The sequence below is a fragment of the Chiloscyllium punctatum genome, chromosome 8 (assembly GCF_047496795.1).
Source record: "Chiloscyllium punctatum isolate Juve2018m chromosome 8, sChiPun1.3, whole genome shotgun sequence".
NCBI lineage: Eukaryota > Metazoa > Chordata > Chondrichthyes > Orectolobiformes > Hemiscylliidae > Chiloscyllium > Chiloscyllium punctatum.
Window position 1 is genome coordinate 110,069,581 of NC_092746.1, and position 16,875 is coordinate 110,086,455.

At 43.6% G+C, this 16,875-nt stretch overlaps 1 protein-coding gene across 6 annotated transcripts in view; it reads right to left on the reverse strand.

Moving 5' to 3' along the window:
• The window catches only part of dpp6a (dipeptidyl-peptidase 6a), a 1,516,786-nt gene that overhangs the window by 245,243 nt on the left and 1,254,668 nt on the right, over positions 1–16,875 (reverse strand). The gene's annotated exons all lie outside the window — the stretch shown is intronic.

Consider the following 16,875-nt stretch of genomic DNA (forward strand, 5'->3'; position numbering starts at 1 on the left):
AATTGCACTAATTATATTCAGTGCTCACTCTCTTTGTAACTTAACTCTTGGGGTTGATTTTCATACCAGTAAATCTCAGGTGCCCTCCCTCCGCGGCCAATAAATATTTTATCTGTGGTACCTAGAACCGAGAGCATTGAATCATGGGATCATAGAATCAGACAGTACAAAAGAAGCCCTTTGGCCTATTAGGTTTGTATCTCCAAAAATATACTACTACTTGTCCCACTTCCCCACACTAGGCCCACAGCCTCGAATGTTGTGACACATCGAGGCTCATTCAAGTGGGGAGAAAGTAGATGATAGGTGGAGTTAGGGTACAGAGAGAGAAAGAGAACTGCAGTTGGTTAGAAAAAAGGGATGGATAATGGTGAGGCAGGCAGGAAAAAATGTTGATAATCACGATTGTTAGTGAATGAAAATGGATTGGCTGCGATGGAAGTCATGACAGGGTCAGGGGTATGGGGGTGGATAAATGACATCGGGGAGGTATTATCATTAGACTGTAAATCCAGAGACCCCAGCAATGTTCTGTTGAGCCAGGTTTGCACGGATGGTGATTACTTTAAAAAAAAACTGGAAATAAGAGTCTAATGATGACCATGAAACCATTGTCGATTGTTGGGAAAACCCCACCTGATTCACTAACGTCCTTTGAGGGAGGAAACTGCCATCCTTACCTGATCTGGCCTACATGTGACTCCAGACCCACAACAATGTGGTTAACTCTTAAAAGCCCTCAGGCGATTAGGGATGGGCAGTAAATGCTGGTCTACATCCTACAAATGAATAAAAATAAATAGGAGAAGGAGCTATTGAACTTGGTATTGAGTCCTGAAGGCTATAGGCTTCCTAAGTGGAAAATGTTATTGCTGCTTATTAGGTTCAATGTGGATGAGCGTCACCTTTCCCTGCACTGAATGCCACTTTTGTATTTTATCTCACTAACTTGAATTGATGTCCCCTTGCGCGTTTCTGCTCCCGTCCATGTTAGTTACTCTGCTTCTGTGTCATCTTCAATGAATGTTTCTCTCTGTCCTCAGCCAACCTGTTGTTAAGTGCGGTGAAAGCTACAGAACACAGTCCAGCTCCCAGGGAATATCACGAGTCACATTCTGCCACTCTTCAAGCAGAGCAGTTATCCCACTTTTCTGTTCTTCTACCTTGCTTCTAGAACTAAGGGTCATCATTTAAAAATAAGGGATCACCCATTTAAGACAGAGATGAGATTTTTCCTTTGAGAGGGGTGAGTGTCTTTAGAATTCCCTTTTTCAAAAGGCAGTGGACACAAAAACTTTAGATAACTTTAAGGTAAATGGATTCTTGATGACCAATGGGAGGAAAGATTTTCGGGTATGGGGAGGTTTTTGAATGCAAGAACGCAGAGTTGAGGTTAAAATCAGATCAGCCTCAGACTTATTGAATGGCAGACAGGCTCAAAGTGCCGTATGGCCTACTCTTGTTCCTTATTTGTGAGTTCACATTCCCTCCCAAGCAATCCCCTGTCCATGCTAAAGGGTTGGCTCCAATTCCATTCACTCTTGTTTTTGTTAAAAATCTCCTGTGAGATGTGTCTTTTGGAAATCCAAATAAATAACACTCCCTTCTCAAACGTAGGTGGTGAAACTTTGGTAGTACATCCAGTACATAGTACATAGAACATAGAACATTACAGCGCTGTACAGGACCTTCGGCCCTCGATGTTGTGCTGACCTGTCATACCAATCTGAAGCCCATCTAACCTACACTATTCCATGTACATCCATATGCTTGTCCAATGACGACTTAAATGTACTTAAAGTTGGCGAATCTACCACCGTTGCAGGCAACGCATTCCATACCCTTGCTACTCTCTGAGTAAAGAAACTACCTCTGCCATCTGTCCTATATCTATCACCCCTCAATTTAAAGCTATGCCCCCTCATGCTCGCTGTCACCATACTTGAAAAAGGCTCTCCCCGTCCACCCTATCTAACCCTCTGTTTATCTTATATGTCTCTATTAAATCACCTCTCAACCTCCTTCTCTCTAACGAAAACAGCCTCAAGTCCCTCAGCCATTCCTCGTAAAACCTTCCCTCCATACCAGGCAACATCCTAGTAAATCTCCTCTGCACCCTTTCCAAAGCTTCCACATCCTTCTTATAATGCGGTGACCAGAACTGTACGGTCAAATGCGGCCACACCAGAGTTTTGTACAGCTGTAGCATAACCTCATAGTTCCAGAACTTGATCCCTCTATTAATAAAAGCTCAAACACTATATGCCTTCTTAACAACCCTGTCAACCTGGGTGGCAACTTTCAAGGATCTGTGTACATGGACACTGAGATCTCTCTGCTCATCTACACTACCAAGAATCTTACCATTAGCCCAGTACTTTGCATTCCGGTTACTCCGACCAAAATGAATCACCTCACACCTGTCCGCATTAAACTCCATTTGCCACCTCTCAGCCCAGCTCTGCAGCTTATCTATGTCTCTCTGTAACCTACAACATCCTTTGTCACTATCCACAACTCCACTGACCTTAGTGTTGTCTGCAAATTTACTAACCCATCCTTCTATGCCCTTATCCAGGTCGTTTATAAAAATGACGAACAGCAGTGGACCCAACACCGACCCTTGCGGTATGCCACTGGTAACTGGACTCCAAGATGAACATATCCTATCAACCACTCTGTCTTCTTTCAGCAAGCCAATTACTGATCCAAACTGCTATATCTCCCACAATCCCATTCTTCTGCATTTTGTACAATAGCTTACTATGGGGAACCTTATCGAACGCCTTGCTGAAATAAACCCCTTTGAGTTCAAGACAAGGGAGTAACAAGGTTATGTCATAGCTCCAGCTCCTTTATTCAATCTCCCCACCTGCTATTTTCATCTGACAACAGATGAGCTTTCCACTGGAGTGCAGCTTATTTAGAGAATGGTCAGTAGATCACTTAATCTCGGATGACTCCAGTCAAAGCCTAAGACTACCCTGACTTCAGTCATTGAACTCCAATACACTGATGATGTTGTGTTGTGTTGTGTTGTGTTGGATCTTCTGAGGATTGCCAATGCATTTATTGAGGTTTGTGAGAAGAGGTCACTTGTACTCAACTATCCAAAGAGCAGCGCTTTCCATCTTCCTTCGGACTCCAAGTGCACACGCCCCCAGCCCCAGCTCCATTGATTATGATTCATGAGGAATGCTTGGAAAAATATGGAACATTTCCAGTATCTGGGAAGTTATATTTTGCGGATGGTTGATATTGATGACAAATATCCAGCACTGCCTGAAATTGCTGGTGGAATTTTTGATCACAAACTTTTTCACTGTCTTTCGGTACACGTGACAATAAATTCAACTCACCTGAGGAAGGAGATGGTGTGAAGATTGTAGTCTCAATATTGAAGCAAGCTAATGGTCTACCATAAGGTTGGGACTCACCTTACAGTATGGGCCTGAAAGGTGTATGAGAAGCACAACAAAGCATTGGATTCAGACCATCAATGTTGTCTGCTGTAGATGCGGCAAATCAAGCCGAGGGACTGACACACCAAAATCCACAAGCTCTCACAAGTAGGTACCTCAAGTTGATGATCATCTCCTATCAGCTTTGTAGGGTTTGTCACACAGTCTGAACATTAGATCCCAGGGTCTGAACGCAGGACTCCTCCTCCCAGCTCAGTCAGGGCAAGAGGACAGATGAAACGCTGCCATGGTATGTTACTCAACAACACGAGGCAATGCAAGATTGGCATCAACTCCTGGGAACCCATTGTCCGAGATCAAGATGAGTCGTGGGCAGGATCGAAGCATTTTCAGACCCAGTGACGAGAAAGGTAGAGCATAAGCAAGTACAAGCCGTGACTCAACTCATATATTATATGACCAGACATCCCACATGACAACAATTGTGGCATTCGGTTGCAGAACCCAAATTGGCCCCAATGTCCATCTCCGGAAGTCAGTCATCGAGGGACAACAAAAAATAGTTAACTCCAGAAAAAAATCATTTTGTCTTATTAGATAAATTCATCCTGGATCTTGCTGATCAGCTTACATTTATCATTTATCCAAATTACTCAATGTTCCTCATGACAAAATTCAAGTATATTCTCCACAACTATGAGGAGTTATTAGGTAGGAAGTTATATTAGTTATGGAGAGAGATTGAGCAGATTGGGGTTGGTTTCCTTAAAGCAGAGGAGCCTGAGGGAGGAGGGGTGGCATGACTGAAATGTGTAAAGTTACGAGGATAGGGTGACAGGAAGGGGTCTTTCCAGTTGATGGAGGGATCAATAACTGGGGGCATTGATTTAAGGTCAGAGCAGGAGGTTTAGACAAAATGTGAAGAAAAGCCTTTCTCACCCAGAGGAAGGTGGGAATCTCGAACTTACTGTCTGGAAGGAACAGAATCCCCTTCAAACGTTTAAGAAGCATTTAGATGTGCACTTGTCATACTAAGGCACACATACAGACCAGATGCTGGTATATGGGATTAGAATAGTTAGGTTGTTGTCTTTGACTGGGACAACTTGATGGGCGAAAGGGCCATTTTCTGTGCTTGGGATCTCCACGACTCTATTACTTCAACTGATAGTGTGCTCAAATGCCCCTTTTATCTCCATTGCTTTGCTTACTAGGAGGGATAGAAAATCTTCATCAGAAAAGCCGGTTATATTTCTTTCAACAGCTGTCTGGGCACACTGCCCAGTGAGCACAGCTGGCAACTTAATGGGCAAGATGTTGTCACACTGAACTGATACTTGGAATGGCAGATGTATAAACTTATTCAGCTCACATTGCCAACAAAACCATTTTCTCACTTGCTGTGGGACAGAGTCCTGCTAGTGCCTGGCATCTGCAGATTGTTTTTGAAGTGATGCACGCTTGATATGCAGAAGCTTCCTGGGGAATGGGGTTAGGAAGGGGTCACCAACTTACACAGTGTATTCACACAGTTTACACCAGAGCAGCAAGCTGAGGTAATTAACCGTGGTCCACAAGGGAACATAGGCATCTCCCTCTCTCCCTGTTAGACAGAATGCTATATTGGTATGCTTTCTATGATGCATGAATAATCACAATTCAAGCTGCCCAAGAGAGTCACCTGGTCTAGTCTGGCTCCTACAATAATGTACTTCTGCAGTCACAGAAAGAAGGGTTTCTGCAATTGGAGGACACCATTCCACATCAGACATGGAGTAGGCAATGTTGCAGGCCTCCAACACCTACCACAGTCAACACACCGACAGTGCTGTGCACCTACAATAAATACACCTGTGGTGTTGCACACCTACAGCGCTGCACAGCTACAGTAATTACACCTACAGCGCTGTGCACCTACAGTAATTACACTGACAATGCTGTGCACCTACAGTTATTACTTTGACAGTAATTAAACTGACAGTGATTACATCTACAATGCTGCACACCTACAGTAATTACACCAACAGTGTTGCACACCTACAGCGCTGCACAACTACAGTTATTACACCAACTGTGCTGTACACTTCCAGTGCTGCACACCTACAGTAATTACACCAACAGTGCCGCACACCTACAGCGCTGCACAACTACAGCAATTGCACTGACAGTGCTGCACCACTACAGTGTGGCACACCTACAATAATTACTCCGACAATGCTGCACACCTACAGTAATTACATCAACAGTGTTGCACACCTACAGCGCTGCACAACTACAGTTATTACACCAACTGTGCTGTACACTTCCAGTGCGGCACACCTACAGTAATTACACCTACAGTGCTGCACACCTACAGTAATTACACCTACAGAGCTGTACACTTTCAGTGCTGCACACCTACAGTAATTACACCGACAGTGCTGCCCACCTACAGTGCTGCCCACCTACAGTGCTGCACACCTACAGTAATTACACTGACAGTGCTGTACACCTTCAGTGCTGCACACCTACAGTAATTACACCTACAGAGTTGTACACTTTTAGTGCTGCACAACTGCAGAGATTACACTGACAGTGCTGTACACTTTCAGTGCTGCACACCTACACTAATTACACTGACAGTGCTGCACACCTTCAGTGCTGCACACTGACAGTAATTACATCTTCAGTGCTGCACACTTACAGTGCTCACAACTATAGAGATTACACCGACAGTGCTGTACACTTTCAATGCTGCACACCGACAGTAATTAGACCAACAATGCTGCACACCTAAGTGCTGCACAATTACAGTAATTACACCTACAGAGCTGCACACCTACAGTGCTGCACATCTACAATGCTGCATACCTTCAGTAAATACACCGCCAATGCTGCACACCGACAGTAATTATACCTACAGAGATACACATCTACAGTAATTAGACCAACAATGCTGTACACCTACAATGCTGCACAATTACAGTAATTACACCTACAATGCTGTACACCGACAGTAAATACACTGCCAATATTGCACACCTATAGTAATTGCACTGACAGTGCTGCACCACTACAGTGCTGCACACCTACAGTAATTACACCTACAGTGCTGCACATCTACAGTAAATACACTGCCAATGCTGCACACCGACAGTAATTACACCTACAGAGATACACATCTACAGTAATTAGACCAACAATGCTGTACACCTACAATGCTGCACAATCACAGTAATTACACCTACAATACTGCACACCTACAGTAAATACACCGCCAATATTGCACACCTATAGTAATTACACTGACAGTGCTGCACACCTACAGTAATTACACCTACAGTAATTACACCTACAGTGCTGCATACCTACAGTAAATACACCACCAATGATGCACACCGACAGTAATTACACCTACAGAGATACACATCTACAGTAATTAGTCCAACAATGCTGTACACCTACAGTGCTGTACATCTACAGTAAATATACCGCCAATGCTGCACACCGACAGTAATTACACCGACAGTGCTGCACCACTACAGTGCTGCACACCTACAGTAATTACACCTCCACTGTTGCACATCTACAGTGCCGCACATCTACAGTAATTACACTTCCACTGTTGCACACCCACAGTAATTACAAGTACAATGCTGCACACCTTCAGTGCTGCACACCTACAGTAAATACACCTCCAATGCTGCACGCCTACAGTAATTACACCGACAGTGCTGCACCACTACAGTGTTGCAGACCTACAGTGCTGCACATCTACAGTAATTACACTTCCACTGTTGCACATCCACAGTAATTACAAGTACAATGCTGCACACCTTCAGTGCTGCACAACTACAGTGATTACACCTCCAATGCTGCATGTTTACAATGCTGTACACCTACAGCGATAACACCTACAGTGTGATTACAGCTACAGTTCTGCACACCTTCAGACTTTACCTGCAGTACTGTACACTGACAGTAGTTACAACTACAGTGTTGTATCCTTACGATGTTGATTGGGAGGGAATTAGAAAGTTCTTTGAATGAGCTGAACATCAAAGTATGAGGGCTGAATAATCTTTGTCTGTGTTGTAACAGTCCAGGATTGCATCTTCTTTACCTTCTCTAATAAAAATTTTCCAAAGATTGACAGCAAATTCTCTCCGATTTTCATTGCTACGTCAGCGTGTGGACAGAACAACGTGAGGAAACCAGGAAACTAAATCAAAGGGGAGAAGGCTTTGGTCTTCAGAAGTAATAAAGCTGAGGCTGTCAGTCAGTCTAAAGACACATGATGTGGGATTTCTCTCGGAGCACTGACAGCTTCACCTCATGTGTTATTGTGCAAAACCTTTTCATCCTCTCCAATACCTGCAGTCCAAAGAAAATACATATCGAAACGTGACCTTGGGCAAAGTCGTTTGTTCATAAATATTCAATGTTTCTTTAAGGAGAACGTTTCCTCCCTAGTTAACTTTTGCTGGAGATTAGCAGGGTTACACAGACAGAATACCTCATGCTTTCTTTCTCAATCAATCAGATATTGTCCAATGAAAAACCAAACAAAAAGTTAAAAAAAATCACAGCATGGAGAAGATAAATTATGTGTACTTTGTTTCCATTGCTGGTGACCAGTGAATATTATTTTACTCATGTTTCCCTGTCTTTGCTCCAAGTGTGGCCTGTGTTATGAGAGTCCAAAGACTCAAACATGAAAATCAAGTCGGACCCAACACTGCTGTCCACAGTGTCATTGAGTCACAGAGCTGTGCAGCACGGAAACAGCCTTCAGTCCAACTCACCCTTGACAACCAGATATCCTAACCTAATCTAGTCCCATTCGCCAGCATTTGGCCATATGCGTCTAAACCCTTCCTGTTCATATATCCATCCAATGCCTGTTAAATGTTGTAGTTGTACCAGTCTCCACCATTTCCTCTGGAAAGTTATTCCATACACATACCATCCTCTGCATGAAAAAGTTGCTCTTTAGTTCCCTTTTACATTTTTCCACTCTCTCACCTGAGACCCATGCCCTGCCATTTTGAACTCCCCTACCGTATCCATGTAGCTCACGACTTTATACACCTCTGTAAGGTCACTGCTTAGGACTGCACTGTCAGAGATGCTGCATTTCACATTAGACAATAAAGGAAGTGTAGGGTGGGGGTGAGGTGGGTGTTAACATCAGCAATTTGTCCAATTATGTCTGTTTCATGTGATTATGTCAAGAGAACTGTGAGGAAGCAGGAACACTGACAGCTGTCATGAGATGACATTTGTCTAGAATAAACTGGAAATAAACAGCTCTCATAGAAAATTCCATAGACTCAAGTTGCAGCCCTTTCAGAGATGTTATGATCCCAGCTGAGATTATTACTGGGCAAGTCAGATCACAGACTGAAATCCGGTTTCATAGAATCCCTACAGTGTGGAAACAGGTAATTTGGCCCATCAGGTCCAGACTGACCCTCTGATCAGCAATTCACCCAGGCCCATTACCCTATAACCCATGGCTAATCCACCTGACCTGCATATCTTCAGACTGTGGCAGGAAACTCAAACATCTGGATCACGCAGACATGGGAAGAATATGCAAATTCCTCACAGGAGGTCACCCGAGGCGGGAATTGAACTTGGGTCCCTGGCACTGAGAGATAGCAGTGCTAACCACTGAGCCACCGTGCCAGCCCAAACCTGGCTTGATTGATCCAGTTTTGTTTTAGCTTTAACAAGCTGGTTTCTCACTGCAACATAAGCACACAATGTTGCAGACTTGATTTTAACATTAAAACAGAAGTTAATCAAAAGCGATGAAGGTAAAATAGAATACTCCAAACTGTTTACATATAACACAAACTTAAAGACTTCTAAACACATAGTTAAATCACAATCCCAAAACCCTCCTTTACAGATTCTAAAATCATTCTGACAGATCTCAAAAACATCTGTTGCATACCAGAGAATCCCAGTCCCTAATACCCTGATAAGCTTAATTTAACTGCAACTTTAACTCCCAGTCTCGAAAATTTGTTAGCCTTTACCTGGAAATTTCCTACACTTTCATCTTCAAATAACCTATTCTTGATATTATAAAAACAATTCCTGATGAAGGGCTTTTGCCCAGAATATCAATTTTCCTGCTCCTCGGATGTTGCCTGACCTGCTGTGCTTTTCCAGCACCACATTAGATTACTTACAGTGTGGAAACAGGCCCTTCGGCCCAACAAGTCCACACCGACCCGCCAAAGCGCAACCCACCCATACCCCGACATTTACCCCTTACCTAACACTACGGGCAATTTAGCATGGCCAATTCACCTGACCTGCACATCCTTGAACTGTGAGAGGAAACCGGAGCACCCGGAGGAAACCCACACAGACACGGGGAGAATGTGCAAACTCCACACAGTCAGTCGCCTGAGGTGGGAATTGAACCTGAGTCTCTGGTGCTGTGAGGCAGCAGTGCTAACCACTGTGTCACCGTGCCGCCCACATTCTCAACTCTAATCTCCAGCATCTGCAGTCCTTGCTTTCACCTAAAAACAATTTCTGTCTGAGACCATCATTAAACCCCTTACTCTAAGCTGATCTAGTTTTAACAAATGTAACTAACTGTCTTCTTTTTCAGGATGTTTTACACATCCTTATTCATCCGAGCACTTCTGCAGAATTGTTCTGAAATGAAAATAAAACGAAAGCCTCTCTCTGTGAGGTGCGGGTGCTCCCCCTAAGTTTAAAGAACTAATACCAGAAATTTCAAACTGATGCCTTGGTTCGCAGTTGGTTACTTTACTTGGTCAGAAATACTTGTTAATCACAGTCAAAAAGTAGTGGTGCTGGAAAAGCACTGCCAGTCAGGCAGCATCCGAGGAGCAGCAGAGTTGACATTTCAGGTGAGCTCTTCATCAGGATTGCTTATGCTTGAAACATCGACTCTCCAGCTCCTCAGATGCTGCCTGACCTGCTGTGCTTTTCCAGCACCACATTCTTGACTTTGATCTCCAGCATCTGCAGTCCTCAATTTCTCCAACTTGTTAGTGACACACTAGTTCTGAAAGCTACCTCCCTCATGCCTTTTTAAAGGGAGTCACCATGGCTAAAGAAATACCTACAAGTTAATTATCAAACTCACCCAGAAAAAAACCATATGTTACTCAAGTAAAAGTTTAAACTTAAACTTAATTCGATTCAAAATATAAAGTTGCTATTGTCCCAGAGGATTGCTTTCTCCTCAGAGAAACATGATTGGTGGTGAGTCTAACCTGGGGTTACCACATCTCAAGTCAGGGGCGAGGTTGAGAAGGTGGGGGATCTTCATGTTAATCTCAGCCTGGTGTGGGAAGTGAACCCGTGCTGTCATGGTATCAGTCTGCATCTGAAACCAGCCGCCCAGCCAACTCAACTAAAACATGCATGAAAAACACACCCGACATCACAGAGACTAAATAGAGTTTGCCCACCTACACACAGTAAAACACCACAAAGCCCTCTCTGGATGCTCAGATGGATGTGACAGACTCCATGGCAATACTTGGAAGAACAGGAGTTATCCAGCCAATACCTATTGCTCAATTGTTATCACTAAAACAAATGATCTGATCATTATCACAACACTGTTTGTAGATGCGGGATGACCTGCCTCATTTCCTGCATTCTATCAGGGACTATACCACGAAAAGATATTTATATGCAGGTGTATGGAACTTATGGATTTTTGAGGTGACTTCCAGTTTGTCATCATTTCGGCCTTCCGCTCAATTGAGCTCCCTCTTCCCCCTCAGGCCTTGTGTTGCTCCTACTCCTGAGAGTAATCAAAATTCCACACTTATTCTCATGCAGTGATTAATACTGGTACGTGGGCGACTGAGTGCACCAAAACAGCGCGCAATATTTACACGATTGTGTTAAGGCATGCACCTCCATTAGAAGTGAAACCCTTTGGTTACACAGAAGGAATACTCCTAACAGGCTGCCATTAAGTTGTAGAAGTTTGTTGAAACAAAAAGAGTTCACTCAATATGCATCAGAGGTATGAGCTGAAGCAATGTTAGTGCAACAGGCTGGTAGATTGCCTTGTACTGACTCCACTGTCACACAGGAAAATACACTTGATAAATTGTCATGACAACCTCAGGCAGTGGAAGAATTACTCTTCAGAATGAGAATTCAGGCCATAATTCAGAAACAGTCTATACATTTTGACTGCAAGAATGGGATTTTCATTAGATAGAAGCTATTCTTACTGTTCTTTGCTGTTTGTTTTTTATTTTATGCGCTTAGATCAGAGACACAAACAGATGACTGAAAACTGCCTATCTATGTACTTCAATTAGTGTTGTCCTTCACAAAATCTGCTCGGTTTGTTTGCACCTTTGAACTTTGGAATAGCAGTGGCACGAGCCACAATTCTATTTAATTCTCCTCAGACAGGGGAATGTACCATCTCTATTACAGAGGTGAGAATAGGACTCACTGAGTAGCTACACACTGATTAAACTAATACCAGTAATGAACAAGTTTTGAGCAAATATGTTCAACTCTGGGTAGCAGAGGAAGACTCCCAGATTGAATCAATGGCTAGCTTTCTCTCCTGATTTTCATTTCAGTTTGCATCAATGAGAATGATCACAGGTAACTGATCGTGTATTGCCTGTTTGTCACATTAGAAATGTTGGACGCCATTTGGCCCCTCAAGTCTGTATTCATGCTAACCCTGGCCGGTGTGGGAATTGAACACATGCTGTTGGTGTCAGTCTGTGACACAAAGCAGCCCTCCAGCCAACTGAGCTAAAACATACATGAGAAACACACCTTACATCAGAGGGACTAAATAGAGTTAGACCACACATACACGCTCAGAGCTCCCTCTGTATGCTCAGATAAATATGAAAGATTTCATGGCACTCTTTTGAATTCTCAAAGTCATCTATCCAACACATTCATAGGGACAGAGAAACCTGGTCCCCAAAGGCCTGAGGTGCATCAACACCCTGTGCAATCTAGGTGCTTCTGTAATTTTCACCTTTTATAATATGTCATTAACTGACTACGTTTTTGAAGCAATGCCCCATCAGAGTTTGTAGCTGCTGTTTAACCTCTTTTAGTATTTTCCTTTCAGGCCATTCAGCCCTTTGGGCCTGCTCCGTCTGGCTGACCCTGTATCTCAATGTAGTGTTCCCTCCTCCCTTCATCCCTGCACCGTCAGACAACATGCTGTTGTGTGCCTGACTGATCAATCCATACTTCAGGGGAGTCCACAAATATTGCTCCATGGTCTGACTGGTGCTAATTTTACAAAAGTCTGCTTCGATATCTCTGAGCAGCTGCACGTTTTGGTCATCTACGGTTATATGTAAATGCAACCTTTCAAAGAGATCTCTATAGCAACCACTTAGCACATCTTCCACTGTTTAACTAAAATAAACTTGCAGGAACTTAATATGGGTTTTAGATTTGCTAAAGACACACATGCCATTGCTTGCCTTGTTGACACTTATCCCTAATTTGGCTGTAATTGTTGCTCTATTTTAAATATCTAATTACTGCAATTCGTGATGTGAAATCCCAAAATTCCTGGATGGGCAAAAATGTAATAAGCACCATTCATTCCGTTTCTGCTAACTGCAAAATCCAAACCAATGCCACCCAAGGTCTGAAGTCCTTGCAATTTAACCTTGCTATCTTACTAGGTCTATCTTGCACAGCAAGCAGCTGGAGACAAGAGCAAATGAAAATACTGGGAAAACTCAGCAAGCCAGGGGCCCCATCCATGGAGGGTAACAGAGTCAACGTTTTCAAACCCTTCCAACGAACAGGTCATCAACCAGAAACATTAACTTTGCTTTGTTCTCCATGCATCCTGTCAGATCCGCTGAGTTTTTCCAGCAATTTCACTATTATTTCCAGCGCTTGCAGTATTTTGAATTTTGGATGCCAGCGATGGTGATGTCTCCTGACTCTGATCACCTGCTGGAATTGTTGATTTCCTGCTCCCCTTTTTGATTTTATTCCCTCCTTCTCCTGCCCCTGTTGCAGATGCATTCTGGCAGCTTCTTGTGCAATCATTAATGTTCAGCTTATGAAATATAAATTGGATAAACAGTGTCCTGCTGATATCTGCTTATGTTCAATAGGACGACTCCCCCGGGGAATTTGGCATTCAGATATGCCGGAGTGCAGCTGCTTGAGTTGATATTTCAAAGCAGCTCCTTAGGACTTTTGTTTGGCAGCAAAATATTGTCGGCCATAATACTCAGCTGTCTCATCCCTCTACGCACTGCAAAGTGAGATTCCTGGCAGCGTTTGCCCTTAAGGCTTTCTGCAAAACCTAAAGCTCCCAGTCACTCATTCACAACTCTGCTGTTCTTGAGGTTACTTCCAGCTGGTGTCATTTTTACTTCCCTGCTTTTATATTTGATGATATTCACTTATTTGCCTGTTAGCAGACATGGACTGAGATTATGTCACATTGTCACGTGTCAACTGTGAGATCAGAGGTGACAGCTCTGGAATAATGCCCTGAGTTGGACACGAAATGTTAGTGGGCAGAAGAATGGCAGGAAGCCATTAATGCGGAAGATTTCAAAGGACTGCCATCGCTCGCAAAATCAGATGCCACGAGTGTCTCATAATGTTTTATGATGATTGGCAGAAGTTCCAGGTGCAGATGCAGAGACTATTTTAATGCAGGTTGTGTTGTTGATCTGGGGCTGCCCAACAGGACAATAGGAGCATATGCCATATCACCTTGCAAAACAGAATGTGATACATTATATTGGATTATAGAGTACTTACAGCACAAAAACGGCCTATTTACTCCAATCGATCAAACTCTCTCTGACCGCTCCATTTAAATCTCTGTAGCTTCCTTTTATGCTGCCCACCTCATCTCCTTATAGGAGTGAGCACCATATTCTAAACAGTCTTTATTGGTCAGTGCATTGAGTACAGGGGTTAGGAGGTCATGTTGTGGCTGTACAGGACATTGGTTAGGCTACTTTTGAAATAAGGTAAAAACAATGACTGCAGATGCTGAAAATCAAATACTGGATTAGGGGTGCTGGAAGAGCACAGCAGTTCAGGCAGCATCCAACGAGCAGCGAAATCAACGTTTCGGGCAAAAGCCCTTCATCAGGAATCAAGTTCCTGATGAAGGGCTTTTGCCCGAAACGTTGATTTCGCTGCTCGTTGGATGCTGCCTGAACTGCTGTGCTCTTCCAGCACCACTAATCCAGTACTTTTGAAATAATGCATTCAATTCTGGTCTCCCTGCTATAGGAAAGATGTTGTGAAACTTGAAAGTGTTCAGAAAGGTTTTACAAGGATTTTGCCAGGGTTGGAATGTTTGAGCTACAGGGAGAGGCTGAACAGGCTGGGGCTGTTTTCCCTGCAGCCTCAGAGGCTGAGGGGTGACCATATCGAGGTTTTTAAAATCCTGAGGGGAATGGATAGGGTGTGTAGTCAAGGCCTTTAGCTCAGGATAGGGGAGTCCAAAACTAGAGGGGACAGGTTGAAGGTGAGCAGGGAAAGATTTAAAAGGGATCCAAGGGGCAACTTTTTCACGTGGAGGGTAGTGCGTGTATGGAATGAGCTACCAGAGGGAGTGGTGGAGGCTGGTACAATTACAACAATTTAAAAGGGATGGATCTAGGTGGGTACATAAATAGGAAGGGTGACCAAATTTGGTAAGCATTCTCACCTCCTTTTTCTTATTTTTGAAACTCCATGGTTTGCTTCTGTCCAGGCTGCCATTGAGAACTTGCACTGAATTCCTGGGCTCTCTCTGAAAGCAGAGGCTGTACTGCACCATCTCACATATGCCACTAGATGGAGCTTGGTCAACTAAAACTTCATCAGGTGAGTTTAACATATACCATTATTATTTATCATTTATTTTTATCAGTTTAATATTTATCTATTGTAGTTACATTAGGATCTTTATACTGTGGTGGCAGTGTTCCAGAAGGACTGGGTTTAATTCCCACCTACTCCAGAGTCATACATCTCTGAACTAGTTGATGTGAAAATAGGATTATATTTAAAGAGGTATTTCTCTCACTCTTTAGCATTCATTTTTTAAGTAAATGCCATTTTATTTAAGACTGTAAAATCATTTGGTCTTTTTTTTATGTGCAGGATATGGGTGGTACTGCCTAGCCAGCATTTATTGTCCATCCCTAAATGCCCAAAGGGCAGTTAAGAAGCAACCACATTGCTGTGGGTCTGGAGTCACATGTAAGCCAGACCAGATAAGGATGGCTTATTTCCCCAAAGAGTATTAAGTGAATAAGATGGATTTTTCCAACAATGATGTTCAGAACAACACAGGAGGCCGGAGAGTCCGTTCCTGTACTGTTCTAATTGACAACAGATTCCATGACAGGATTCAAACCCTGGTCCCCAGAATATTACCTGGGTCTCTGGATTGACAGTTCAGCGATCATGCCACCAGGCCAATGCTTCCCTCCCACATTAAACTGTTATCCATTTTTTCCCTGATCACCCTCCAGTAATGTCGTGAAAGGACACTGGTTGGTCTAGATACAATTTAACGGTCAATGGCTAAGGCTTGTACTCTGCAGGCGCTGAGTATTTTTGTTCCAAAGTGAGACCAGGGCCCTACCCATGACTGTTTAGACAATTCTATGGTACTCCCTTGCCATTGTGAAAGAGGACAGTAGAGAGAGAAAAAGATGTGCCATCTACTATCCCTTTATAGGGTGGTGCTCATTAACATTGCCTACTATAAATGTACAATAACCATTAGTTCCTGTTAGGTAACAGTAAATGAACTTGAAACAAAACACTAAATTGCTTCCAGTAATCAAGATTAATTATTCCATGGTATTCACTGCGGCTGTGATGGTTGGTTTGTCATCCTGCGTCTGGTATTTCACTCTCACACAGACCCTCTCTCATACACATGCTCTCTCTCTCAAAGGCACACAGTGTCTCACAGGCAAGTCCTCTGTCACACTCACGCACACACACTCTATCAAGCATGCGCACACACACACACAATTCTGCCCCCTTTGATGTAACTTGGACTGCAGCAGCCACTATCATCTTAATGTTACAGCAAGGACACTGTGTGCTCAGGGACATACACCTTCCCTGCTCTTGGACTGCACCAGGCTGCATTGCTGGTCTCTTCGCTTGTTCGTAAAGTGCTTCCTGACTCTGATCCTACCCGGACATTCCCAGCATCCCTGCCTTGCAATGTCTTCCTTTTTGTGCTTTGCTCCCTCAGCCAGAGATACTGGGCTCCTGCTCCTTGGATGCTGCCTGACCAGCTGTGCTTTCCCAGCACCCCACTCTTCGACTCTGATCTGCAGTGCTCACTTTCTCCCTCACGTTACTTCTGTCTTGCCTTGCTGTTTAGCACAGGCACAAATCCAGGAGGCGTGTCCTGATTGTCAGCAGAGGCCTCAGTCAAGTCAAAGGGGATAGTCCAGTCAGGGGGTGCTAG